Source organism: Phyllobates terribilis, unplaced genomic scaffold (assembly GCF_046119375.1).
Source record: "Phyllobates terribilis strain yellow unplaced genomic scaffold, ASM4611937v1 Scaffold_5349__1_contigs__length_52371, whole genome shotgun sequence".
Classification (NCBI taxonomy): domain Eukaryota; kingdom Metazoa; phylum Chordata; class Amphibia; order Anura; family Dendrobatidae; genus Phyllobates; species Phyllobates terribilis.
Genome location: NW_027368096.1, coordinates 26434 through 52372, shown reverse-complemented (window position 1 = coordinate 52372; position 25939 = coordinate 26434). Strand labels below are relative to the sequence as shown.

Here is a 25939-nt window from a genome sequence, read left to right as displayed (position 1 = left end):
CTCCTCCCTTCCAACGGTGTTGAGGCGGGTGGGAACAGCAGGGGGTGAAGGTGCTGTGTTTAAAGAGGTGGAGTTATGCAGATCTAAAACGCGTGGATTGCAGCAGCAGCAAGCCGAAAAGTGCAGGCATGTAAGGGATCTAGAGGTTGACAACATGTCTTCTTAACGGGAGTCCAGGAGCTCATCTCCACAAATGGACTTTTTAGGATCCTTGGGTGGCTCCGTAGTTTGAAACCAATTCTGGTTATCGCTTCTCGGCCTTTTGGCTAAGATCAAGTGTAGTATCTGTTCTTATCAGTTTAATATCTGATACGTCCCCTATCTGGGGACCATATATTAAATGGATTTTTAGAACAGGGAGATGGAAAAAGAGCTTGCTCTGTCCACTCCACGCATTGACCTGGTATTGCAGTATCTCCAGGACCGGTGCACCCCTTCTTTAATGCAGTTTCTAAAATCAGAAAGAATTGAATTCAATGTTTTTTGTTCATTTTGCTTGTTTGTCGGATTTTGGGATGGACTCTTTGGCTCTGCTTTTCTTCTCCTCATTGGATTTTTCATGTTCAAAGTTGCAGAAGCCAGATTACAAGCTCATTTTGGTTCAACTTCAGCAACTGTGCATTGCATTGCCATGTAATGTGATGCAATGCTATCTTTCTAGCTCTCCCTTTCTACTTCCTTTTGGATAAACAGACATATTAGGCAAGCATTTTGGAGCTTTCACCTAAATAACTACAGGTGGTGAGATAAGCTGCACAATATAATTGACCTTTCAGTATATTGTTGCACACACACCATCTATTTAGCAAATGCCCTTGTTATCAACAGCAGCCTTTTAAACTCACCCGAGCTAACAGGTATGTGCGCTGGTTACACTGCTGCGCTTAAAATTTCTTTTTTGGTTTGCTACAATGCCTTTTCTGAAACGTTGTCTCCTTCTGCTGGAACACTGACTTCTTTCATTTAATGCCTGCAGACTATAAAAGAGAACCCAACCCAAAAAGTTTGGTTGATTAGTCTGTGGCATTCTGTTAAACTGTTGCTTATGGCGGTCTCTGTGAGCTTCTCAGCGACATTCAGCCAGCCAGGTATCCTGCCTGCAGTAGATGGAATGTGGCAATGGAACGCTGGCTGCGCGTGTCATAATAGGCTCTGAGCCTTTATATACCTGTGCACAGCAGCAGCCACCTTCAGTCTGCTGCTGGACAGCCAGCAGCAGCAGCAGCAGCAGGAGAGGTATGTAATCAGGAGCCCTCCTGCTAAGGGTAGACAGCTGCTCGTTCCACCCCACCCCCCGCCTTAATTGGTTCTCCTCCCTTCCAACGGTGTTGAGGCGGGTGGGAACAGCAGGGGGTGAAGGTGCTGTGTTTAAAGAGGTGGAGTTATGCAGATCTAAAACGCGTGGATTGCAGCAGCAGCAAGCCGAAAAGTGCAGGCATGTAAGGGATCTAGAGGTTGACAACATGTCTTCTTAACGGGAGTCCAGGAGCTCATCTCCACAAATGGACTTTTTAGGATCCTTGGGTGGCTCCGTAGTTTGAAACCAATTCTGGTTATCGCTTCTCGGCCTTTTGGCTAAGATCAAGTGTAGTATCTGTTCTTATCAGTTTAATATCTGATACGTCCCCTATCTGGGGACCATATATTAAATGGATTTTTAGAACAGGGAGATGGAAAAAGAGCTTGCTCTGTCCACTCCACGCATTGACCTGGTATTGCAGTATCTCCAGGACCGGTGCACCCCTTCTTTAATGCAGTTTCTAAAATCAGAAAGAATTGAATTCAATGTTTTTTGTTCATTTTGCTTGTTTGTCGGATTTTGGGATGGACTCTTTGGCTCTGCTTTTCTTCTCCTCATTGGATTTTTCATGTTCAAAGTTGCAGAAGCCAGATTACAAGCTCATTTTGGTTCAACTTCAGCAACTGTGCATTGCATTGCCATGTAATGTGATGCAATGCTATCTTTCTAGCTCTCCCTTTCTACTTCCTTTTGGATAAACAGACATATTAGGCAAGCATTTTGGAGCTTTCACCTAAATAACTACAGGTGGTGAGATAAGCTGCACAATATAATTGACCTTTCAGTATATTGTTGCACACACACCATCTATTTAGCAAATGCCCTTGTTATCAACAGCAGCCTTTTAAACTCACCCGAGCTAACAGGTATGTGCGCTGGTTACACTGCTGCGCTTAAAATTTCTTTTTTGGTTTGCTACAATGCCTTTTCTGAAACGTTGTCTCCTTCTGCTGGAACACTGACTTCTTTCATTTAATGCCTGCAGACTATAAAAGAGAACCCAACCCAAAAAGTTTGGTTGATTAGTCTGTGGCATTCTGTTAAACTGTTGCTTATGGCGGTCTCTGTGAGCTTCTCAGCGACATTCAGCCAGCCAGGTATCCTGCCTGCAGTAGATGGAATGTGGCAATGGAACGCTGGCTGCGCGTGTCATAATAGGCTCTGAGCCTTTATATACCTGTGCACAGCAGCAGCCACCTTCAGTCTGCTGCTGGACAGCCAGCAGCAGCAGCAGCAGCAGGAGAGGTATGTAATCAGGAGCCCTCCTGCTAAGGGTAGACAGCTGCTCGTTCCACCCCACCCCCCGCCTTAATTGGTTCTCCTCCCTTCCAACGGTGTTGAGGCGGGTGGGAACAGCAGGGGGTGAAGGTGCTGTGTTTAAAGAGGTGGAGTTATGCAGATCTAAAACGCGTGGATTGCAGCAGCAGCAAGCCGAAAAGTGCAGGCATGTAAGGGATCTAGAGGTTGACAACATGTCTTCTTAACGGGAGTCCAGGAGCTCATCTCCACAAATGGACTTTTTAGGATCCTTGGGTGGCTCCGTAGTTTGAAACCAATTCTGGTTATCGCTTCTCGGCCTTTTGGCTAAGATCAAGTGTAGTATCTGTTCTTATCAGTTTAATATCTGATACGTCCCCTATCTGGGGACCATATATTAAATGGATTTTTAGAACAGGGAGATGGAAAAAGAGCTTGCTCTGTCCACTCCACGCATTGACCTGGTATTGCAGTATCTCCAGGACCGGTGCACCCCTTCTTTAATGCAGTTTCTAAAATCAGAAAGAATTGAATTCAATGTTTTTTGTTCATTTTGCTTGTTTGTCGGATTTTGGGATGGACTCTTTGGCTCTGCTTTTCTTCTCCTCATTGGATTTTTCATGTTCAAAGTTGCAGAAGCCAGATTACAAGCTCATTTTGGTTCAACTTCAGCAACTGTGCATTGCATTGCCATGTAATGTGATGCAATGCTATCTTTCTAGCTCTCCCTTTCTACTTCCTTTTGGATAAACAGACATATTAGGCAAGCATTTTGGAGCTTTCACCTAAATAACTACAGGTGGTGAGATAAGCTGCACAATATAATTGACCTTTCAGTATATTGTTGCACACACACCATCTATTTAGCAAATGCCCTTGTTATCAACAGCAGCCTTTTAAACTCACCCGAGCTAACAGGTATGTGCGCTGGTTACACTGCTGCGCTTAAAATTTCTTTTTTGGTTTGCTACAATGCCTTTTCTGAAACGTTGTCTCCTTCTGCTGGAACACTGACTTCTTTCATTTAATGCCTGCAGACTATAAAAGAGAACCCAACCCAAAAAGTTTGGTTGATTAGTCTGTGGCATTCTGTTAAACTGTTGCTTATGGCGGTCTCTGTGAGCTTCTCAGCGACATTCAGCCAGCCAGGTATCCTGCCTGCAGTAGATGGAATGTGGCAATGGAACGCTGGCTGCGCGTGTCATAATAGGCTCTGAGCCTTTATATACCTGTGCACAGCAGCAGCCACCTTCAGTCTGCTGCTGGACAGCCAGCAGCAGCAGCAGCAGCAGGAGAGGTATGTAATCAGGAGCCCTCCTGCTAAGGGTAGACAGCTGCTCGTTCCACCCCACCCCCCGCCTTAATTGGTTCTCCTCCCTTCCAACGGTGTTGAGGCGGGTGGGAACAGCAGGGGGTGAAGGTGCTGTGTTTAAAGAGGTGGAGTTATGCAGATCTAAAACGCGTGGATTGCAGCAGCAGCAAGCCGAAAAGTGCAGGCATGTAAGGGATCTAGAGGTTGACAACATGTCTTCTTAACGGGAGTCCAGGAGCTCATCTCCACAAATGGACTTTTTAGGATCCTTGGGTGGCTCCGTAGTTTGAAACCAATTCTGGTTATCGCTTCTCGGCCTTTTGGCTAAGATCAAGTGTAGTATCTGTTCTTATCAGTTTAATATCTGATACGTCCCCTATCTGGGGACCATATATTAAATGGATTTTTAGAACAGGGAGATGGAAAAAGAGCTTGCTCTGTCCACTCCACGCATTGACCTGGTATTGCAGTATCTCCAGGACCGGTGCACCCCTTCTTTAATGCAGTTTCTAAAATCAGAAAGAATTGAATTCAATGTTTTTTGTTCATTTTGCTTGTTTGTCGGATTTTGGGATGGACTCTTTGGCTCTGCTTTTCTTCTCCTCATTGGATTTTTCATGTTCAAAGTTGCAGAAGCCAGATTACAAGCTCATTTTGGTTCAACTTCAGCAACTGTGCATTGCATTGCCATGTAATGTGATGCAATGCTATCTTTCTAGCTCTCCCTTTCTACTTCCTTTTGGATAAACAGACATATTAGGCAAGCATTTTGGAGCTTTCACCTAAATAACTACAGGTGGTGAGATAAGCTGCACAATATAATTGACCTTTCAGTATATTGTTGCACACACACCATCTATTTAGCAAATGCCCTTGTTATCAACAGCAGCCTTTTAAACTCACCCGAGCTAACAGGTATGTGCGCTGGTTACACTGCTGCGCTTAAAATTTCTTTTTTGGTTTGCTACAATGCCTTTTCTGAAACGTTGTCTCCTTCTGCTGGAACACTGACTTCTTTCATTTAATGCCTGCAGACTATAAAAGAGAACCCAACCCAAAAAGTTTGGTTGATTAGTCTGTGGCATTCTGTTAAACTGTTGCTTATGGCGGTCTCTGTGAGCTTCTCAGCGACATTCAGCCAGCCAGGTATCCTGCCTGCAGTAGATGGAATGTGGCAATGGAACGCTGGCTGCGCGTGTCATAATAGGCTCTGAGCCTTTATATACCTGTGCACAGCAGCAGCCACCTTCAGTCTGCTGCTGGACAGCCAGCAGCAGCAGCAGCAGCAGGAGAGGTATGTAATCAGGAGCCCTCCTGCTAAGGGTAGACAGCTGCTCGTTCCACCCCACCCCCCGCCTTAATTGGTTCTCCTCCCTTCCAACGGTGTTGAGGCGGGTGGGAACAGCAGGGGGTGAAGGTGCTGTGTTTAAAGAGGTGGAGTTATGCAGATCTAAAACGCGTGGATTGCAGCAGCAGCAAGCCGAAAAGTGCAGGCATGTAAGGGATCTAGAGGTTGACAACATGTCTTCTTAACGGGAGTCCAGGAGCTCATCTCCACAAATGGACTTTTTAGGATCCTTGGGTGGCTCCGTAGTTTGAAACCAATTCTGGTTATCGCTTCTCGGCCTTTTGGCTAAGATCAAGTGTAGTATCTGTTCTTATCAGTTTAATATCTGATACGTCCCCTATCTGGGGACCATATATTAAATGGATTTTTAGAACAGGGAGATGGAAAAAGAGCTTGCTCTGTCCACTCCACGCATTGACCTGGTATTGCAGTATCTCCAGGACCGGTGCACCCCTTCTTTAATGCAGTTTCTAAAATCAGAAAGAATTGAATTCAATGTTTTTTGTTCATTTTGCTTGTTTGTCGGATTTTGGGATGGACTCTTTGGCTCTGCTTTTCTTCTCCTCATTGGATTTTTCATGTTCAAAGTTGCAGAAGCCAGATTACAAGCTCATTTTGGTTCAACTTCAGCAACTGTGCATTGCATTGCCATGTAATGTGATGCAATGCTATCTTTCTAGCTCTCCCTTTCTACTTCCTTTTGGATAAACAGACATATTAGGCAAGCATTTTGGAGCTTTCACCTAAATAACTACAGGTGGTGAGATAAGCTGCACAATATAATTGACCTTTCAGTATATTGTTGCACACACACCATCTATTTAGCAAATGCCCTTGTTATCAACAGCAGCCTTTTAAACTCACCCGAGCTAACAGGTATGTGCGCTGGTTACACTGCTGCGCTTAAAATTTCTTTTTTGGTTTGCTACAATGCCTTTTCTGAAACGTTGTCTCCTTCTGCTGGAACACTGACTTCTTTCATTTAATGCCTGCAGACTATAAAAGAGAACCCAACCCAAAAAGTTTGGTTGATTAGTCTGTGGCATTCTGTTAAACTGTTGCTTATGGCGGTCTCTGTGAGCTTCTCAGCGACATTCAGCCAGCCAGGTATCCTGCCTGCAGTAGATGGAATGTGGCAATGGAACGCTGGCTGCGCGTGTCATAATAGGCTCTGAGCCTTTATATACCTGTGCACAGCAGCAGCCACCTTCAGTCTGCTGCTGGACAGCCAGCAGCAGCAGCAGCAGCAGGAGAGGTATGTAATCAGGAGCCCTCCTGCTAAGGGTAGACAGCTGCTCGTTCCACCCCACCCCCCGCCTTAATTGGTTCTCCTCCCTTCCAACGGTGTTGAGGCGGGTGGGAACAGCAGGGGGTGAAGGTGCTGTGTTTAAAGAGGTGGAGTTATGCAGATCTAAAACGCGTGGATTGCAGCAGCAGCAAGCCGAAAAGTGCAGGCATGTAAGGGATCTAGAGGTTGACAACATGTCTTCTTAACGGGAGTCCAGGAGCTCATCTCCACAAATGGACTTTTTAGGATCCTTGGGTGGCTCCGTAGTTTGAAACCAATTCTGGTTATCGCTTCTCGGCCTTTTGGCTAAGATCAAGTGTAGTATCTGTTCTTATCAGTTTAATATCTGATACGTCCCCTATCTGGGGACCATATATTAAATGGATTTTTAGAACAGGGAGATGGAAAAAGAGCTTGCTCTGTCCACTCCACGCATTGACCTGGTATTGCAGTATCTCCAGGACCGGTGCACCCCTTCTTTAATGCAGTTTCTAAAATCAGAAAGAATTGAATTCAATGTTTTTTGTTCATTTTGCTTGTTTGTCGGATTTTGGGATGGACTCTTTGGCTCTGCTTTTCTTCTCCTCATTGGATTTTTCATGTTCAAAGTTGCAGAAGCCAGATTACAAGCTCATTTTGGTTCAACTTCAGCAACTGTGCATTGCATTGCCATGTAATGTGATGCAATGCTATCTTTCTAGCTCTCCCTTTCTACTTCCTTTTGGATAAACAGACATATTAGGCAAGCATTTTGGAGCTTTCACCTAAATAACTACAGGTGGTGAGATAAGCTGCACAATATAATTGACCTTTCAGTATATTGTTGCACACACACCATCTATTTAGCAAATGCCCTTGTTATCAACAGCAGCCTTTTAAACTCACCCGAGCTAACAGGTATGTGCGCTGGTTACACTGCTGCGCTTAAAATTTCTTTTTTGGTTTGCTACAATGCCTTTTCTGAAACGTTGTCTCCTTCTGCTGGAACACTGACTTCTTTCATTTAATGCCTGCAGACTATAAAAGAGAACCCAACCCAAAAAGTTTGGTTGATTAGTCTGTGGCATTCTGTTAAACTGTTGCTTATGGCGGTCTCTGTGAGCTTCTCAGCGACATTCAGCCAGCCAGGTATCCTGCCTGCAGTAGATGGAATGTGGCAATGGAACGCTGGCTGCGCGTGTCATAATAGGCTCTGAGCCTTTATATACCTGTGCACAGCAGCAGCCACCTTCAGTCTGCTGCTGGACAGCCAGCAGCAGCAGCAGCAGCAGGAGAGGTATGTAATCAGGAGCCCTCCTGCTAAGGGTAGACAGCTGCTCGTTCCACCCCACCCCCCGCCTTAATTGGTTCTCCTCCCTTCCAACGGTGTTGAGGCGGGTGGGAACAGCAGGGGGTGAAGGTGCTGTGTTTAAAGAGGTGGAGTTATGCAGATCTAAAACGCGTGGATTGCAGCAGCAGCAAGCCGAAAAGTGCAGGCATGTAAGGGATCTAGAGGTTGACAACATGTCTTCTTAACGGGAGTCCAGGAGCTCATCTCCACAAATGGACTTTTTAGGATCCTTGGGTGGCTCCGTAGTTTGAAACCAATTCTGGTTATCGCTTCTCGGCCTTTTGGCTAAGATCAAGTGTAGTATCTGTTCTTATCAGTTTAATATCTGATACGTCCCCTATCTGGGGACCATATATTAAATGGATTTTTAGAACAGGGAGATGGAAAAAGAGCTTGCTCTGTCCACTCCACGCATTGACCTGGTATTGCAGTATCTCCAGGACCGGTGCACCCCTTCTTTAATGCAGTTTCTAAAATCAGAAAGAATTGAATTCAATGTTTTTTGTTCATTTTGCTTGTTTGTCGGATTTTGGGATGGACTCTTTGGCTCTGCTTTTCTTCTCCTCATTGGATTTTTCATGTTCAAAGTTGCAGAAGCCAGATTACAAGCTCATTTTGGTTCAACTTCAGCAACTGTGCATTGCATTGCCATGTAATGTGATGCAATGCTATCTTTCTAGCTCTCCCTTTCTACTTCCTTTTGGATAAACAGACATATTAGGCAAGCATTTTGGAGCTTTCACCTAAATAACTACAGGTGGTGAGATAAGCTGCACAATATAATTGACCTTTCAGTATATTGTTGCACACACACCATCTATTTAGCAAATGCCCTTGTTATCAACAGCAGCCTTTTAAACTCACCCGAGCTAACAGGTATGTGCGCTGGTTACACTGCTGCGCTTAAAATTTCTTTTTTGGTTTGCTACAATGCCTTTTCTGAAACGTTGTCTCCTTCTGCTGGAACACTGACTTCTTTCATTTAATGCCTGCAGACTATAAAAGAGAACCCAACCCAAAAAGTTTGGTTGATTAGTCTGTGGCATTCTGTTAAACTGTTGCTTATGGCGGTCTCTGTGAGCTTCTCAGCGACATTCAGCCAGCCAGGTATCCTGCCTGCAGTAGATGGAATGTGGCAATGGAACGCTGGCTGCGCGTGTCATAATAGGCTCTGAGCCTTTATATACCTGTGCACAGCAGCAGCCACCTTCAGTCTGCTGCTGGACAGCCAGCAGCAGCAGCAGCAGCAGGAGAGGTATGTAATCAGGAGCCCTCCTGCTAAGGGTAGACAGCTGCTCGTTCCACCCCACCCCCCGCCTTAATTGGTTCTCCTCCCTTCCAACGGTGTTGAGGCGGGTGGGAACAGCAGGGGGTGAAGGTGCTGTGTTTAAAGAGGTGGAGTTATGCAGATCTAAAACGCGTGGATTGCAGCAGCAGCAAGCCGAAAAGTGCAGGCATGTAAGGGATCTAGAGGTTGACAACATGTCTTCTTAACGGGAGTCCAGGAGCTCATCTCCACAAATGGACTTTTTAGGATCCTTGGGTGGCTCCGTAGTTTGAAACCAATTCTGGTTATCGCTTCTCGGCCTTTTGGCTAAGATCAAGTGTAGTATCTGTTCTTATCAGTTTAATATCTGATACGTCCCCTATCTGGGGACCATATATTAAATGGATTTTTAGAACAGGGAGATGGAAAAAGAGCTTGCTCTGTCCACTCCACGCATTGACCTGGTATTGCAGTATCTCCAGGACCGGTGCACCCCTTCTTTAATGCAGTTTCTAAAATCAGAAAGAATTGAATTCAATGTTTTTTGTTCATTTTGCTTGTTTGTCGGATTTTGGGATGGACTCTTTGGCTCTGCTTTTCTTCTCCTCATTGGATTTTTCATGTTCAAAGTTGCAGAAGCCAGATTACAAGCTCATTTTGGTTCAACTTCAGCAACTGTGCATTGCATTGCCATGTAATGTGATGCAATGCTATCTTTCTAGCTCTCCCTTTCTACTTCCTTTTGGATAAACAGACATATTAGGCAAGCATTTTGGAGCTTTCACCTAAATAACTACAGGTGGTGAGATAAGCTGCACAATATAATTGACCTTTCAGTATATTGTTGCACACACACCATCTATTTAGCAAATGCCCTTGTTATCAACAGCAGCCTTTTAAACTCACCCGAGCTAACAGGTATGTGCGCTGGTTACACTGCTGCGCTTAAAATTTCTTTTTTGGTTTGCTACAATGCCTTTTCTGAAACGTTGTCTCCTTCTGCTGGAACACTGACTTCTTTCATTTAATGCCTGCAGACTATAAAAGAGAACCCAACCCAAAAAGTTTGGTTGATTAGTCTGTGGCATTCTGTTAAACTGTTGCTTATGGCGGTCTCTGTGAGCTTCTCAGCGACATTCAGCCAGCCAGGTATCCTGCCTGCAGTAGATGGAATGTGGCAATGGAACGCTGGCTGCGCGTGTCATAATAGGCTCTGAGCCTTTATATACCTGTGCACAGCAGCAGCCACCTTCAGTCTGCTGCTGGACAGCCAGCAGCAGCAGCAGCAGCAGGAGAGGTATGTAATCAGGAGCCCTCCTGCTAAGGGTAGACAGCTGCTCGTTCCACCCCACCCCCCGCCTTAATTGGTTCTCCTCCCTTCCAACGGTGTTGAGGCGGGTGGGAACAGCAGGGGGTGAAGGTGCTGTGTTTAAAGAGGTGGAGTTATGCAGATCTAAAACGCGTGGATTGCAGCAGCAGCAAGCCGAAAAGTGCAGGCATGTAAGGGATCTAGAGGTTGACAACATGTCTTCTTAACGGGAGTCCAGGAGCTCATCTCCACAAATGGACTTTTTAGGATCCTTGGGTGGCTCCGTAGTTTGAAACCAATTCTGGTTATCGCTTCTCGGCCTTTTGGCTAAGATCAAGTGTAGTATCTGTTCTTATCAGTTTAATATCTGATACGTCCCCTATCTGGGGACCATATATTAAATGGATTTTTAGAACAGGGAGATGGAAAAAGAGCTTGCTCTGTCCACTCCACGCATTGACCTGGTATTGCAGTATCTCCAGGACCGGTGCACCCCTTCTTTAATGCAGTTTCTAAAATCAGAAAGAATTGAATTCAATGTTTTTTGTTCATTTTGCTTGTTTGTCGGATTTTGGGATGGACTCTTTGGCTCTGCTTTTCTTCTCCTCATTGGATTTTTCATGTTCAAAGTTGCAGAAGCCAGATTACAAGCTCATTTTGGTTCAACTTCAGCAACTGTGCATTGCATTGCCATGTAATGTGATGCAATGCTATCTTTCTAGCTCTCCCTTTCTACTTCCTTTTGGATAAACAGACATATTAGGCAAGCATTTTGGAGCTTTCACCTAAATAACTACAGGTGGTGAGATAAGCTGCACAATATAATTGACCTTTCAGTATATTGTTGCACACACACCATCTATTTAGCAAATGCCCTTGTTATCAACAGCAGCCTTTTAAACTCACCCGAGCTAACAGGTATGTGCGCTGGTTACACTGCTGCGCTTAAAATTTCTTTTTTGGTTTGCTACAATGCCTTTTCTGAAACGTTGTCTCCTTCTGCTGGAACACTGACTTCTTTCATTTAATGCCTGCAGACTATAAAAGAGAACCCAACCCAAAAAGTTTGGTTGATTAGTCTGTGGCATTCTGTTAAACTGTTGCTTATGGCGGTCTCTGTGAGCTTCTCAGCGACATTCAGCCAGCCAGGTATCCTGCCTGCAGTAGATGGAATGTGGCAATGGAACGCTGGCTGCGCGTGTCATAATAGGCTCTGAGCCTTTATATACCTGTGCACAGCAGCAGCCACCTTCAGTCTGCTGCTGGACAGCCAGCAGCAGCAGCAGCAGCAGGAGAGGTATGTAATCAGGAGCCCTCCTGCTAAGGGTAGACAGCTGCTCGTTCCACCCCACCCCCCGCCTTAATTGGTTCTCCTCCCTTCCAACGGTGTTGAGGCGGGTGGGAACAGCAGGGGGTGAAGGTGCTGTGTTTAAAGAGGTGGAGTTATGCAGATCTAAAACGCGTGGATTGCAGCAGCAGCAAGCCGAAAAGTGCAGGCATGTAAGGGATCTAGAGGTTGACAACATGTCTTCTTAACGGGAGTCCAGGAGCTCATCTCCACAAATGGACTTTTTAGGATCCTTGGGTGGCTCCGTAGTTTGAAACCAATTCTGGTTATCGCTTCTCGGCCTTTTGGCTAAGATCAAGTGTAGTATCTGTTCTTATCAGTTTAATATCTGATACGTCCCCTATCTGGGGACCATATATTAAATGGATTTTTAGAACAGGGAGATGGAAAAAGAGCTTGCTCTGTCCACTCCACGCATTGACCTGGTATTGCAGTATCTCCAGGACCGGTGCACCCCTTCTTTAATGCAGTTTCTAAAATCAGAAAGAATTGAATTCAATGTTTTTTGTTCATTTTGCTTGTTTGTCGGATTTTGGGATGGACTCTTTGGCTCTGCTTTTCTTCTCCTCATTGGATTTTTCATGTTCAAAGTTGCAGAAGCCAGATTACAAGCTCATTTTGGTTCAACTTCAGCAACTGTGCATTGCATTGCCATGTAATGTGATGCAATGCTATCTTTCTAGCTCTCCCTTTCTACTTCCTTTTGGATAAACAGACATATTAGGCAAGCATTTTGGAGCTTTCACCTAAATAACTACAGGTGGTGAGATAAGCTGCACAATATAATTGACCTTTCAGTATATTGTTGCACACACACCATCTATTTAGCAAATGCCCTTGTTATCAACAGCAGCCTTTTAAACTCACCCGAGCTAACAGGTATGTGCGCTGGTTACACTGCTGCGCTTAAAATTTCTTTTTTGGTTTGCTACAATGCCTTTTCTGAAACGTTGTCTCCTTCTGCTGGAACACTGACTTCTTTCATTTAATGCCTGCAGACTATAAAAGAGAACCCAACCCAAAAAGTTTGGTTGATTAGTCTGTGGCATTCTGTTAAACTGTTGCTTATGGCGGTCTCTGTGAGCTTCTCAGCGACATTCAGCCAGCCAGGTATCCTGCCTGCAGTAGATGGAATGTGGCAATGGAACGCTGGCTGCGCGTGTCATAATAGGCTCTGAGCCTTTATATACCTGTGCACAGCAGCAGCCACCTTCAGTCTGCTGCTGGACAGCCAGCAGCAGCAGCAGCAGCAGGAGAGGTATGTAATCAGGAGCCCTCCTGCTAAGGGTAGACAGCTGCTCGTTCCACCCCACCCCCCGCCTTAATTGGTTCTCCTCCCTTCCAACGGTGTTGAGGCGGGTGGGAACAGCAGGGGGTGAAGGTGCTGTGTTTAAAGAGGTGGAGTTATGCAGATCTAAAACGCGTGGATTGCAGCAGCAGCAAGCCGAAAAGTGCAGGCATGTAAGGGATCTAGAGGTTGACAACATGTCTTCTTAACGGGAGTCCAGGAGCTCATCTCCACAAATGGACTTTTTAGGATCCTTGGGTGGCTCCGTAGTTTGAAACCAATTCTGGTTATCGCTTCTCGGCCTTTTGGCTAAGATCAAGTGTAGTATCTGTTCTTATCAGTTTAATATCTGATACGTCCCCTATCTGGGGACCATATATTAAATGGATTTTTAGAACAGGGAGATGGAAAAAGAGCTTGCTCTGTCCACTCCACGCATTGACCTGGTATTGCAGTATCTCCAGGACCGGTGCACCCCTTCTTTAATGCAGTTTCTAAAATCAGAAAGAATTGAATTCAATGTTTTTTGTTCATTTTGCTTGTTTGTCGGATTTTGGGATGGACTCTTTGGCTCTGCTTTTCTTCTCCTCATTGGATTTTTCATGTTCAAAGTTGCAGAAGCCAGATTACAAGCTCATTTTGGTTCAACTTCAGCAACTGTGCATTGCATTGCCATGTAATGTGATGCAATGCTATCTTTCTAGCTCTCCCTTTCTACTTCCTTTTGGATAAACAGACATATTAGGCAAGCATTTTGGAGCTTTCACCTAAATAACTACAGGTGGTGAGATAAGCTGCACAATATAATTGACCTTTCAGTATATTGTTGCACACACACCATCTATTTAGCAAATGCCCTTGTTATCAACAGCAGCCTTTTAAACTCACCCGAGCTAACAGGTATGTGCGCTGGTTACACTGCTGCGCTTAAAATTTCTTTTTTGGTTTGCTACAATGCCTTTTCTGAAACGTTGTCTCCTTCTGCTGGAACACTGACTTCTTTCATTTAATGCCTGCAGACTATAAAAGAGAACCCAACCCAAAAAGTTTGGTTGATTAGTCTGTGGCATTCTGTTAAACTGTTGCTTATGGCGGTCTCTGTGAGCTTCTCAGCGACATTCAGCCAGCCAGGTATCCTGCCTGCAGTAGATGGAATGTGGCAATGGAACGCTGGCTGCGCGTGTCATAATAGGCTCTGAGCCTTTATATACCTGTGCACAGCAGCAGCCACCTTCAGTCTGCTGCTGGACAGCCAGCAGCAGCAGCAGCAGCAGGAGAGGTATGTAATCAGGAGCCCTCCTGCTAAGGGTAGACAGCTGCTCGTTCCACCCCACCCCCCGCCTTAATTGGTTCTCCTCCCTTCCAACGGTGTTGAGGCGGGTGGGAACAGCAGGGGGTGAAGGTGCTGTGTTTAAAGAGGTGGAGTTATGCAGATCTAAAACGCGTGGATTGCAGCAGCAGCAAGCCGAAAAGTGCAGGCATGTAAGGGATCTAGAGGTTGACAACATGTCTTCTTAACGGGAGTCCAGGAGCTCATCTCCACAAATGGACTTTTTAGGATCCTTGGGTGGCTCCGTAGTTTGAAACCAATTCTGGTTATCGCTTCTCGGCCTTTTGGCTAAGATCAAGTGTAGTATCTGTTCTTATCAGTTTAATATCTGATACGTCCCCTATCTGGGGACCATATATTAAATGGATTTTTAGAACAGGGAGATGGAAAAAGAGCTTGCTCTGTCCACTCCACGCATTGACCTGGTATTGCAGTATCTCCAGGACCGGTGCACCCCTTCTTTAATGCAGTTTCTAAAATCAGAAAGAATTGAATTCAATGTTTTTTGTTCATTTTGCTTGTTTGTCGGATTTTGGGATGGACTCTTTGGCTCTGCTTTTCTTCTCCTCATTGGATTTTTCATGTTCAAAGTTGCAGAAGCCAGATTACAAGCTCATTTTGGTTCAACTTCAGCAACTGTGCATTGCATTGCCATGTAATGTGATGCAATGCTATCTTTCTAGCTCTCCCTTTCTACTTCCTTTTGGATAAACAGACATATTAGGCAAGCATTTTGGAGCTTTCACCTAAATAACTACAGGTGGTGAGATAAGCTGCACAATATAATTGACCTTTCAGTATATTGTTGCACACACACCATCTATTTAGCAAATGCCCTTGTTATCAACAGCAGCCTTTTAAACTCACCCGAGCTAACAGGTATGTGCGCTGGTTACACTGCTGCGCTTAAAATTTCTTTTTTGGTTTGCTACAATGCCTTTTCTGAAACGTTGTCTCCTTCTGCTGGAACACTGACTTCTTTCATTTAATGCCTGCAGACTATAAAAGAGAACCCAACCCAAAAAGTTTGGTTGATTAGTCTGTGGCATTCTGTTAAACTGTTGCTTATGGCGGTCTCTGTGAGCTTCTCAGCGACATTCAGCCAGCCAGGTATCCTGCCTGCAGTAGATGGAATGTGGCAATGGAACGCTGGCTGCGCGTGTCATAATAGGCTCTGAGCCTTTATATACCTGTGCACAGCAGCAGCCACCTTCAGTCTGCTGCTGGACAGCCAGCAGCAGCAGCAGCAGCAGGAGAGGTATGTAATCAGGAGCCCTCCTGCTAAGGGTAGACAGCTGCTCGTTCCACCCCACCCCCCGCCTTAATTGGTTCTCCTCCCTTCCAACGGTGTTGAGGCGGGTGGGAACAGCAGGGGGTGAAGGTGCTGTGTTTAAAGAGGTGGAGTTATGCAGATCTAAAACGCGTGGATTGCAGCAGCAGCAAGCCGAAAAGTGCAGGCATGTAAGGGATCTAGAGGTTGACAACATGTCTTCTTAACGGGAGTCCAGGAGCTCATCTCCACAAATGGACTTTTTAGGATCCTTGGGTGGCTCCATAGTTTGAAACCAATTCTGGTTATCGCTTCTCGGCCTTTTGGCTAAGATCAAGTGTAGTATCTGTTCTTATCAGTTTAATATCTGATACGTCCCCTATCTGGGGACCATATATTAAATGGATTTTTAGAACAGGGAGATGGAAAAAGAGCTTGCTCTGTCCACTCCACGCATTGACCTGGTATTGCAGTATCTCCAGGACCGGTGCACCCCTTCTTTAATGCAGTTTCTAAAATCAGAAAGAATTGAATTCAATGTTTTTTGTTCATTTTGCTTGTTTGTCGGATTTTGGGATGGACTCTTTGGCTCTGCTTTTCTTCTCCTCATTGGATTTTTCATGTTCAAAGTTGCAGAAGCCAGATTACAAGCTCATTTTGGTTCAACTTCAGCAACTGTGCATTGCATTGCCATGTAATGTGATGCAATGCTATCTTTCTAGCTCTCCCTTTCTACTTCCTTTTGGATAAACAGACATATTAGGCAAGCATTTTGGAGCTTTCACCTAAATAACTACAGGTGGTGAGATAAGCTGCACAATATAATTGACCTTTCAGTATATTGTTGCACACACACCATCTATTTAGCAAATGCCCTTGTTATCAACAGCAGCCTTTTAAACTCACCCGAGCTAACAGGTATGTGCGCTGGTTACACTGCTGCGCTTAAAATTTCTTTTTTGGTTTGCTACAATGCCTTTTCTGAAACGTTGTCTCCTTCTGCTGGAACACTGACTTCTTTCATTTAATGCCTGCAGACTATAAAAGAGAACCCAACCCAAAAAGTTTGGTTGATTAGTCTGTGGCATTCTGTTAAACTGTTGCTTATGGCGGTCTCTGTGAGCTTCTCAGCGACATTCAGCCAGCCAGGTATCCTGCCTGCAGTAGATGGAATGTGGCAATGGAACGCTGGCTGCGCGTGTCATAATAGGCTCTGAGCCTTTATATACCTGTGCACAGCAGCAGCCACCTTCAGTCTGCTGCTGGACAGCCAGCAGCAGCAGCAGCAGCAGGAGAGGTATGTAATCAGGAGCCCTCCTGCTAAGGGTAGACAGCTGCTCGTTCCACCCCACCCCCCGCCTTAATTGGTTCTCCTCCCTTCCAACGGTGTTGAGGCGGGTGGGAACAGCAGGGGGTGAAGGTGCTGTGTTTAAAGAGGTGGAGTTATGCAGATCTAAAACGCGTGGATTGCAGCAGCAGCAAGCCGAAAAGTGCAGGCATGTAAGGGATCTAGAGGTTGACAACATGTCTTCTTAACGGGAGTCCAGGAGCTCATCTCCACAAATGGACTTTTTAGGATCCTTGGGTGGCTCCGTAGTTTGAAACCAATTCTGGTTATCGCTTCTCGGCCTTTTGGCTAAGATCAAGTGTAGTATCTGTTCTTATCAGTTTAATATCTGATACGTCCCCTATCTGGGGACCATATATTAAATGGATTTTTAGAACAGGGAGATGGAAAAAGAGCTTGCTCTGTCCACTCCACGCATTGACCTGGTATTGCAGTATCTCCAGGACCGGTGCACCCCTTCTTTAATGCAGTTTCTAAAATCAGAAAGAATTGAATTCAATGTTTTTTGTTCATTTTGCTTGTTTGTCGGATTTTGGGATGGACTCTTTGGCTCTGCTTTTCTTCTCCTCATTGGATTTTTCATGTTCAAAGTTGCAGAAGCCAGATTACAAGCTCATTTTGGTTCAACTTCAGCAACTGTGCATTGCATTGCCATGTAATGTGATGCAATGCTATCTTTCTAGCTCTCCCTTTCTACTTCCTTTTGGATAAACAGACATATTAGGCAAGCATTTTGGAGCTTTCACCTAAATAACTACAGGTGGTGAGATAAGCTGCACAATATAATTGACCTTTCAGTATATTGTTGCACACACACCATCTATTTAGCAAATGCCCTTGTTATCAACAGCAGCCTTTTAAACTCACCCGAGCTAACAGGTATGTGCGCTGGTTACACTGCTGCGCTTAAAATTTCTTTTTTGGTTTGCTACAATGCCTTTTCTGAAACGTTGTCTCCTTCTGCTGGAACACTGACTTCTTTCATTTAATGCCTGCAGACTATAAAAGAGAACCCAACCCAAAAAGTTTGGTTGATTAGTCTGTGGCATTCTGTTAAACTGTTGCTTATGGCGGTCTCTGTGAGCTTCTCAGCGACATTCAGCCAGCCAGGTATCCTGCCTGCAGTAGATGGAATGTGGCAATGGAACGCTGGCTGCGCGTGTCATAATAGGCTCTGAGCCTTTATATACCTGTGCACAGCAGCAGCCACCTTCAGTCTGCTGCTGGACAGCCAGCAGCAGCAGCAGCAGCAGGAGAGGTATGTAATCAGGAGCCCTCCTGCTAAGGGTAGACAGCTGCTCGTTCCACCCCACCCCCCGCCTTAATTGGTTCTCCTCCCTTCCAACGGTGTTGAGGCGGGTGGGAACAGCAGGGGGTGAAGGTGCTGTGTTTAAAGAGGTGGAGTTATGCAGATCTAAAACGCGTGGATTGCAGCAGCAGCAAGCCGAAAAGTGCAGGCATGTAAGGGATCTAGAGGTTGACAACATGTCTTCTTAACGGGAGTCCAGGAGCTCATCTCCACAAATGGACTTTTTAGGATCCTTGGGTGGCTCCGTAGTTTGAAACCAATTCTGGTTATCGCTTCTCGGCCTTTTGGCTAAGATCAAGTGTAGTATCTGTTCTTATCAGTTTAATATCTGATACGTCCCCTATCTGGGGACCATATATTAAATGGATTTTTAGAACAGGGAGATGGAAAAAGAGCTTGCTCTGTCCACTCCACGCATTGACCTGGTATTGCAGTATCTCCAGGACCGGTGCACCCCTTCTTTAATGCAGTTTCTAAAATCAGAAAGAATTGAATTCAATGTTTTTTGTTCATTTTGCTTGTTTGTCGGATTTTGGGATGGACTCTTTGGCTCTGCTTTTCTTCTCCTCATTGGATTTTTCATGTTCAAAGTTGCAGAAGCCAGATTACAAGCTCATTTTGGTTCAACTTCAGCAACTGTGCATTGCATTGCCATGTAATGTGATGCAATGCTATCTTTCTAGCTCTCCCTTTCTACTTCCTTTTGGATAAACAGACATATTAGGCAAGCATTTTGGAGCTTTCACCTAAATAACTACAGGTGGTGAGATAAGCTGCACAATATAATTGACCTTTCAGTATATTGTTGCACACACACCATCTATTTAGCAAATGCCCTTGTTATCAACAGCAGCCTTTTAAACTCACCCGAGCTAACAGGTATGTGCGCTGGTTACACTGCTGCGCTTAAAATTTCTTTTTTGGTTTGCTACAATGCCTTTTCTGAAACGTTGTCTCCTTCTGCTGGAACACTGACTTCTTTCATTTAATGCCTGCAGACTATAAAAGAGAACCCAACCCAAAAAGTTTGGTTGATTAGTCTGTGGCATTCTGTTAAACTGTTGCTTATGGCGGTCTCTGTGAGCTTCTCAGCGACATTCAGCCAGCCAGGTATCCTGCCTGCAGTAGATGGAATGTGGCAATGGAACGCTGGCTGCGCGTGTCATAATAGGCTCTGAGCCTTTATATACCTGTGCACAGCAGCAGCCACCTTCAGTCTGCTGCTGGACAGCCAGCAGCAGCAGCAGCAGCAGGAGAGGTATGTAATCAGGAGCCCTCCTGCTAAGGGTAGACAGCTGCTCGTTCCACCCCACCCCCCGCCTTAATTGGTTCTCCTCCCTTCCAACGGTGTTGAGGCGGGTGGGAACAGCAGGGGGTGAAGGTGCTGTGTTTAAAGAGGTGGAGTTATGCAGATCTAAAACGCGTGGATTGCAGCAGCAGCAAGCCGAAAAGTGCAGGCATGTAAGGGATCTAGAGGTTGACAACATGTCTTCTTAACGGGAGTCCAGGAGCTCATCTCCACAAATGGACTTTTTAGGATCCTTGGGTGGCTCCGTAGTTTGAAACCAATTCTGGTTATCGCTTCTCGGCCTTTTGGCTAAGATCAAGTGTAGTATCTGTTCTTATCAGTTTAATATCTGATACGTCCCCTATCTGGGGACCATATATTAAATGGATTTTTAGAACAGGGAGATGGAAAAAGAGCTTGCTCTGTCCACTCCACGCATTGACCTGGTATTGCAGTATCTCCAGGACCGGTGCACCCCTTCTTTAATGCAGTTTCTAAAATCAGAAAGAATTGAATTCAATGTTTTTTGTTCATTTTGCTTGTTTGTCGGATTTTGGGATGGACTCTTTGGCTCTGCTTTTCTTCTCCTCATTGGATTTTTCATGTTCAAAGTTGCAGAAGCCAGATTACAAGCTCATTTTGGTTCAACTTCAGCAACTGTGCATTGCATTGCCATGTAATGTGATGCAATGCTATCTTTCTAGCTCTCCCTTTCTACTTCCTTTTGGATAAACAGACATATTAGGCAAGCATTTTGGAGCTTTCACCTAAATAACTACAGGTGGTGAGATAAGCTGCACAATATAATTGACCTTTCAGTATATTGTTGCACACACACCATCTATTTAGCAAATGCCCTTGTTATCAACAGCAGCCTTTTAAACTCACCCGAGCTAACAGGTATGTGCGCTGGTTACACTGCTGCGCTTAAAATTTCTTTTTTGGTTTGCTACAATGCCTTTTCTGAAACGTTGTCTCCTTCTGCTGGAACACTGACTTCTTTCATTTAATGCCTGCAGACTATAAAAGAGAACCCAACCCAAAAAGTTTGGTTGATTAGTCTGTGGCATTCTGTTAAACTGTTGCTTATGGCGGTCTCTGTGAGCTTCTCAGCGACATTCAGCCAGCCAGGTATCCTGCCTGCAGTAGATGGAATGTGGCAATGGAACGCTGGCTGCGCGTGTCATAATAGGCTCTGAGCCTTTATATACCTGTGCACAGCAGCAGCCACCTTCAGTCTGCTGCTGGACAGCCAGCAGCAGCAGCAGCAGCAGGAGAGGTATGTAATCAGGAGCCCTCCTGCTAAGGGTAGACAGCTGCTCGTTCCACCCCACCCCCCGCCTTAATTGGTTCTCCTCCCTTCCAACGGTGTTGAGGCGGGTGGGAACAGCAGGGGGTGAAGGTGCTGTGTTTAAAGAGGTGGAGTTATGCAGATCTAAAACGCGTGGATTGCAGCAGCAGCAAGCCGAAAAGTGCAGGCATGTAAGGGATCTAGAGGTTGACAACATGTCTTCTTAACGGGAGTCCAGGAGCTCATCTCCACAAATGGACTTTTTAGGATCCTTGGGTGGCTCCGTAGTTTGAAACCAATTCTGGTTATCGCTTCTCGGCCTTTTGGCTAAGATCAAGTGTAGTATCTGTTCTTATCAGTTTAATATCTGATACGTCCCCTATCTGGGGACCATATATTAAATGGATTTTTAGAACAGGGAGATGGAAAAAGAGCTTGCTCTGTCCACTCCACGCATTGACCTGGTATTGCAGTATCTCCAGGACCGGTGCACCCCTTCTTTAATGCAGTTTCTAAAATCAGAAAGAATTGAATTCAATGTTTTTTGTTCATTTTGCTTGTTTGTCGGATTTTGGGATGGACTCTTTGGCTCTGCTTTTCTTCTCCTCATTGGATTTTTCATGTTCAAAGTTGCAGAAGCCAGATTACAAGCTCATTTTGGTTCAACTTCAGCAACTGTGCATTGCATTGCCATGTAATGTGATGCAATGCTATCTTTCTAGCTCTCCCTTTCTACTTCCTTTTGGATAAACAGACATATTAGGCAAGCATTTTGGAGCTTTCACCTAAATAACTACAGGTGGTGAGATAAGCTGCACAATATAATTGACCTTTCAGTATATTGTTGCACACACACCATCTATTTAGCAAATGCCCTTGTTATCAACAGCAGCCTTTTAAACTCACCCGAGCTAACAGGTATGTGCGCTGGTTACACTGCTGCGCTTAAAATTTCTTTTTTGGTTTGCTACAATGCCTTTTCTGAAACGTTGTCTCCTTCTGCTGGAACACTGACTTCTTTCATTTAATGCCTGCAGACTATAAAAGAGAACCCAACCCAAAAAGTTTGGTTGATTAGTCTGTGGCATTCTGTTAAACTGTTGCTTATGGCGGTCTCTGTGAGCTTCTCAGCGACATTCAGCCAGCCAGGTATCCTGCCTGCAGTAGATGGAATGTGGCAATGGAACGCTGGCTGCGCGTGTCATAATAGGCTCTGAGCCTTTATATACCTGTGCACAGCAGCAGCCACCTTCAGTCTGCTGCTGGACAGCCAGCAGCAGCAGCAGCAGCAGGAGAGGTATGTAATCAGGAGCCCTCCTGCTAAGGGTAGACAGCTGCTCGTTCCACCCCACCCCCCGCCTTAATTGGTTCTCCTCCCTTCCAACGGTGTTGAGGCGGGTGGGAACAGCAGGGGGTGAAGGTGCTGTGTTTAAAGAGGTGGAGTTATGCAGATCTAAAACGCGTGGATTGCAGCAGCAGCAAGCCGAAAAGTGCAGGCATGTAAGGGATCTAGAGGTTGACAACATGTCTTCTTAACGGGAGTCCAGGAGCTCATCTCCACAAATGGACTTTTTAGGATCCTTGGGTGGCTCCGTAGTTTGAAACCAATTCTGGTTATCGCTTCTCGGCCTTTTGGCTAAGATCAAGTGTAGTATCTGTTCTTATCAGTTTAATATCTGATACGTCCCCTATCTGGGGACCATATATTAAATGGATTTTTAGAACAGGGAGATGGAAAAAGAGCTTGCTCTGTCCACTCCACGCATTGACCTGGTATTGCAGTATCTCCAGGACCGGTGCACCCCTTCTTTAATGCAGTTTCTAAAATCAGAAAGAATTGAATTCAATGTTTTTTGTTCATTTTGCTTGTTTGTCGGATTTTGGGATGGACTCTTTGGCTCTGCTTTTCTTCTCCTCATTGGATTTTTCATGTTCAAAGTTGCAGAAGCCAGATTACAAGCTCATTTTGGTTCAACTTCAGCAACTGTGCATTGCATTGCCATGTAATGTGATGCAATGCTATCTTTCTAGCTCTCCCTTTCTACTTCCTTTTGGATAAACAGACATATTAGGCAAGCATTTTGGAGCTTTCACCTAAATAACTACAGGTGGTGAGATAAGCTGCACAATATAATTGACCTTTCAGTATATTGTTGCACACACACCATCTATTTAGCAAATGCCCTTGTTATCAACAGCAGCCTTTTAAACTCACCCGAGCTAACAGGTACAGTCATATGAAAAAGTTTGGGCACCCCTATTAATCTTAAGCTTAATGTTTTATAAAAATTGGTGTTTTTGCAACAGCTATTTCAGTTTGATATATGTAATAACTGTTGGATACAGTAATGTTTCTGCCTTGAAATGAGGTTTATTGTACTAACAGAAAATGTGCAATCTGCATTCAAACAAAATTTGACAGGTGCATAAGTATGGGCACCTCACCAGAAAAGTGACATTAATATTTAGTAGATCCTCCTTTTGCAAAAATAACAGCCTCTAGTCGCTTCCTGTAGCTTTTAATGAGTTCCTGGATCCTGGATGAAGGTATTTTTGACCATTCCTCTTTACAAAACAATTCCAGTTCAGTTAAGTTTGATGGTCGCCGAGCATGGACAGCCTCTTCAAATGATCCCACAGATGTTCAATGATATTCAGGTCTGGGGACTGGGATGGCCATTCCAGAACATTGTAATTGTTCCTCTGCATGAATGCCTGAGTAGATTTGGAGCGGTGTTTTGGATCATTGTCTTGCTGAAAGATCCATCCACTGCGTAACTTCAACTTTATCACTGATTCTTGAACACTATTGCCAAGAATCTGCTGATACTGAGTGGAATCCATGCGTCCCTCAACTTTAACAAGATTCCCAGTGCCGGCATTGACCACACAGCCCCAAAGCATGATGGAACCTCCACCAAATTTTACTGTGGGTAGCAAGTGTTTTTCTTGGAATGCTGTGTTTTTTTGCCACCATGCATAACGCCTTTTTGTATGACCAGACAACTCAATCTTGGTTTCATCAGTCCACAGGACCTTCTTCCAAAAAGAAATAGGCTTCTTCAAATGTGCTTTTGCATACCTCAGCCGACTCTGTTTGTGCGTACTTGCAGAAACGGCTTCTTTCGCATCACTCTCCCATACAGCTTCTCCTTGTGCAAAGTGCGTTGTATAGTTGACCGATGCACAGTGACACCATCTGCAGCAAGTTGATGCTGCAGCTCTCTGGAGGTGGTCTGAGGATTGTCCTTGACTGATCTCACCATTCTTCTTCTCTGCCTTTCTGATGTTTTTCTTGTCCTGACACTTCTGGCCTTAACAAGAACTGTCCCTATGTTCTTCCATTTCCTTACTATGTTCCTCACAGTGGAAACTGACAGGTTAAATCTCTGAGACAGCTTTTTGTATCCTTCCCCTGAACAACTATGTTGAATAATCTTTGTTTTCAGATCATTTGACAGTTGTTTTGAGGAGCCCATGATGCCACTCTTCAGAGGAGATTCAAACAGGAGAACAACTTGCAAGTGGCCACTTTAAGTAGCTTTTCTCATGATTGCATACACCTGGCTATAAAGTTCAAAGCTCAATGAGGTTACAAAACCAAAAAAAGTGCTTTAGTAAGTCAGTAAAAAGTAGGCAGGAGTATTTAAAACAAGAAAATGATAAGGGTGCCCATACTTATGCACCGGTCAAATTTTGTTTGAATGCAGATTGCACATTTTCTGTTAGCACAATAAACCTCATTTCAAGGCAGAAACATTACTGTGTCCAACAGTTATTACATATATCAAACTGAAATAGCTGTTGCAAAAACACCAATTTTTATAAAACATTAAGCTTAAGATTAATAGGGGTGCCCAAACTTTTTCATATGACTGTATGTGCGCTGGTTACACTGCTGCGCTTAAAATTTCTTTTTTGGTTTGCTACAATGCCTTTTCTGAAACGTTGTCTCCTTCTGCTGGAACACTGACTTCTTTCATTTAATGCCTGCAGACTATAAAAGAGAACCCAACCCAAAAAGTTTGGTTGATTAGTCTGTGGCATTCTGTTAAACTGTTGCTTATGGCGGTCTCTGTGAGCTTCTCAGCGACATTCAGCCAGCCAGGTATCCTGCCTGCAGTAGATGGAATGTGGCAATGGAACGCTGGCTGCGCGTGTCATAATAGGCTCTGAGCCTTTATATACCTGTGCACAGCAGCAGCCACCTTCAGTCTGCTGCTGGACAGCCAGCAGCAGCAGCAGCAGGAGAGGTATGTAATCAGGAGCCCTCCTGCTAAGGGTAGACAGCTGCTCGTTCCACCCCACCCCCCGCCTTAATTGGTTCTCCTCCCTTCCAACGGTGTTGAGGCGGGTGGGAACAGCAGGGGGTGAAGGTGCTGTGTTTAAAGAGGTGGAGTTATGCAGATCTAAAACGCGTGGATTGCAGCAGCAGCAAGCCGAAAAGTGCAGGCATGTAAGGGATCTAGAGGTTGACAACATGTCTTCTTAACGGGAGTCCAGGAGCTCATCTCCACAAATGGACTTTTTAGGATCCTTGGGTGGCTCCGTAGTTTGAAACCAATTCTGGTTATCGCTTCTCGGCCTTTTGGCTAAGATCAAGTGTAGTATCTGTTCTTATCAGTTTAATATCTGATACGTCCCCTATCTGGGGACCATATATTAAATGGATTTTTAGAACAGGGAGATGGAAAAAGAGCTTGCTCTGTCCACTCCACGCATTGACCTGGTATTGCAGTATCTCCAGGACCGGTGCACCCCTTCTTTAATGCAGTTTCTAAAATCAGAAAGAATTGAATTCAATGTTTTTTGTTCATTTTGCTTGTTTGTCGGATTTTGGGATGGACTCTTTGGCTCTGCTTTTCTTCTCCTCATTGGATTTTTCATGTTCAAAGTTGCAGAAGCCAGATTACAAGCTCATTTTGGTTCAACTTCAGCAACTGTGCATTGCATTGCCATGTAATGTGATGCAATGCTATCTTTCTAGCTCTCCCTTTCTACTTCCTTTTGGATAAACAGACATATTAGGCAAGCATTTTGGAGCTTTCACCTAAAT

General features: G+C 44.8%; 19 non-coding genes across 19 annotated transcripts; all 19 read left to right on the top strand.

Moving 5' to 3' along the window:
- The first annotated feature begins 246 nt into the window (after positions 1 to 246).
- Positions 247 to 437, top strand: LOC141250124 (U2 spliceosomal RNA). The gene has a single exon (XR_012312480.1). It is a non-coding gene; the product is annotated as a U2 spliceosomal RNA (small nuclear RNA).
- A 1118-nt stretch (positions 438 to 1555) lies between these two features.
- LOC141250123 (U2 spliceosomal RNA) lies at positions 1556 to 1746 on the top strand. The gene has a single exon (XR_012312479.1). It is a non-coding gene; the product is annotated as a U2 spliceosomal RNA (small nuclear RNA).
- A 1118-nt stretch (positions 1747 to 2864) lies between these two features.
- Positions 2865 to 3055, top strand: LOC141250122 (U2 spliceosomal RNA). The gene has a single exon (XR_012312478.1). It is a non-coding gene; the product is annotated as a U2 spliceosomal RNA (small nuclear RNA).
- A 1118-nt stretch (positions 3056 to 4173) lies between these two features.
- LOC141250121 (U2 spliceosomal RNA) lies at positions 4174 to 4364 on the top strand. The gene has a single exon (XR_012312477.1). It is a non-coding gene; the product is annotated as a U2 spliceosomal RNA (small nuclear RNA).
- A 1118-nt stretch (positions 4365 to 5482) lies between these two features.
- Positions 5483 to 5673, top strand: LOC141250118 (U2 spliceosomal RNA). Its single transcript, XR_012312475.1, has one exon. It is a non-coding gene; the product is annotated as a U2 spliceosomal RNA (small nuclear RNA).
- Positions 5674 to 6791: 1118 nt separating this feature from the next.
- On the top strand, positions 6792 to 6982 carry LOC141250117 (U2 spliceosomal RNA). The gene has a single exon (XR_012312474.1). It is a non-coding gene; the product is annotated as a U2 spliceosomal RNA (small nuclear RNA).
- A 1118-nt stretch (positions 6983 to 8100) lies between these two features.
- On the top strand, positions 8101 to 8291 carry LOC141250116 (U2 spliceosomal RNA). Its single transcript, XR_012312473.1, has one exon. It is a non-coding gene; the product is annotated as a U2 spliceosomal RNA (small nuclear RNA).
- A 1118-nt stretch (positions 8292 to 9409) lies between these two features.
- Positions 9410 to 9600, top strand: LOC141250115 (U2 spliceosomal RNA). The gene has a single exon (XR_012312472.1). It is a non-coding gene; the product is annotated as a U2 spliceosomal RNA (small nuclear RNA).
- Positions 9601 to 10718: 1118 nt separating this feature from the next.
- On the top strand, positions 10719 to 10909 carry LOC141250114 (U2 spliceosomal RNA). Its single transcript, XR_012312471.1, has one exon. It is a non-coding gene; the product is annotated as a U2 spliceosomal RNA (small nuclear RNA).
- Positions 10910 to 12027: 1118 nt separating this feature from the next.
- On the top strand, positions 12028 to 12218 carry LOC141250113 (U2 spliceosomal RNA). The gene has a single exon (XR_012312470.1). It is a non-coding gene; the product is annotated as a U2 spliceosomal RNA (small nuclear RNA).
- Positions 12219 to 13336: 1118 nt separating this feature from the next.
- Positions 13337 to 13527, top strand: LOC141250112 (U2 spliceosomal RNA). Its single transcript, XR_012312469.1, has one exon. It is a non-coding gene; the product is annotated as a U2 spliceosomal RNA (small nuclear RNA).
- Positions 13528 to 14645: 1118 nt separating this feature from the next.
- On the top strand, positions 14646 to 14836 carry LOC141250111 (U2 spliceosomal RNA). Its single transcript, XR_012312468.1, has one exon. It is a non-coding gene; the product is annotated as a U2 spliceosomal RNA (small nuclear RNA).
- Positions 14837 to 15954: 1118 nt separating this feature from the next.
- LOC141250110 (U2 spliceosomal RNA) lies at positions 15955 to 16145 on the top strand. The gene has a single exon (XR_012312467.1). It is a non-coding gene; the product is annotated as a U2 spliceosomal RNA (small nuclear RNA).
- Positions 16146 to 17263: 1118 nt separating this feature from the next.
- Positions 17264 to 17454, top strand: LOC141250109 (U2 spliceosomal RNA). Its single transcript, XR_012312466.1, has one exon. It is a non-coding gene; the product is annotated as a U2 spliceosomal RNA (small nuclear RNA).
- A 1118-nt stretch (positions 17455 to 18572) lies between these two features.
- LOC141250107 (U2 spliceosomal RNA) lies at positions 18573 to 18763 on the top strand. Its single transcript, XR_012312464.1, has one exon. It is a non-coding gene; the product is annotated as a U2 spliceosomal RNA (small nuclear RNA).
- Positions 18764 to 19881: 1118 nt separating this feature from the next.
- LOC141250106 (U2 spliceosomal RNA) lies at positions 19882 to 20072 on the top strand. Its single transcript, XR_012312463.1, has one exon. It is a non-coding gene; the product is annotated as a U2 spliceosomal RNA (small nuclear RNA).
- Positions 20073 to 21190: 1118 nt separating this feature from the next.
- Positions 21191 to 21381, top strand: LOC141250105 (U2 spliceosomal RNA). Its single transcript, XR_012312462.1, has one exon. It is a non-coding gene; the product is annotated as a U2 spliceosomal RNA (small nuclear RNA).
- A 1118-nt stretch (positions 21382 to 22499) lies between these two features.
- On the top strand, positions 22500 to 22690 carry LOC141250104 (U2 spliceosomal RNA). Its single transcript, XR_012312461.1, has one exon. It is a non-coding gene; the product is annotated as a U2 spliceosomal RNA (small nuclear RNA).
- Positions 22691 to 25455: 2765 nt separating this feature from the next.
- LOC141250103 (U2 spliceosomal RNA) lies at positions 25456 to 25646 on the top strand. Its single transcript, XR_012312460.1, has one exon. It is a non-coding gene; the product is annotated as a U2 spliceosomal RNA (small nuclear RNA).
- Positions 25647 to 25939: the final 293 nt, after the last annotated feature.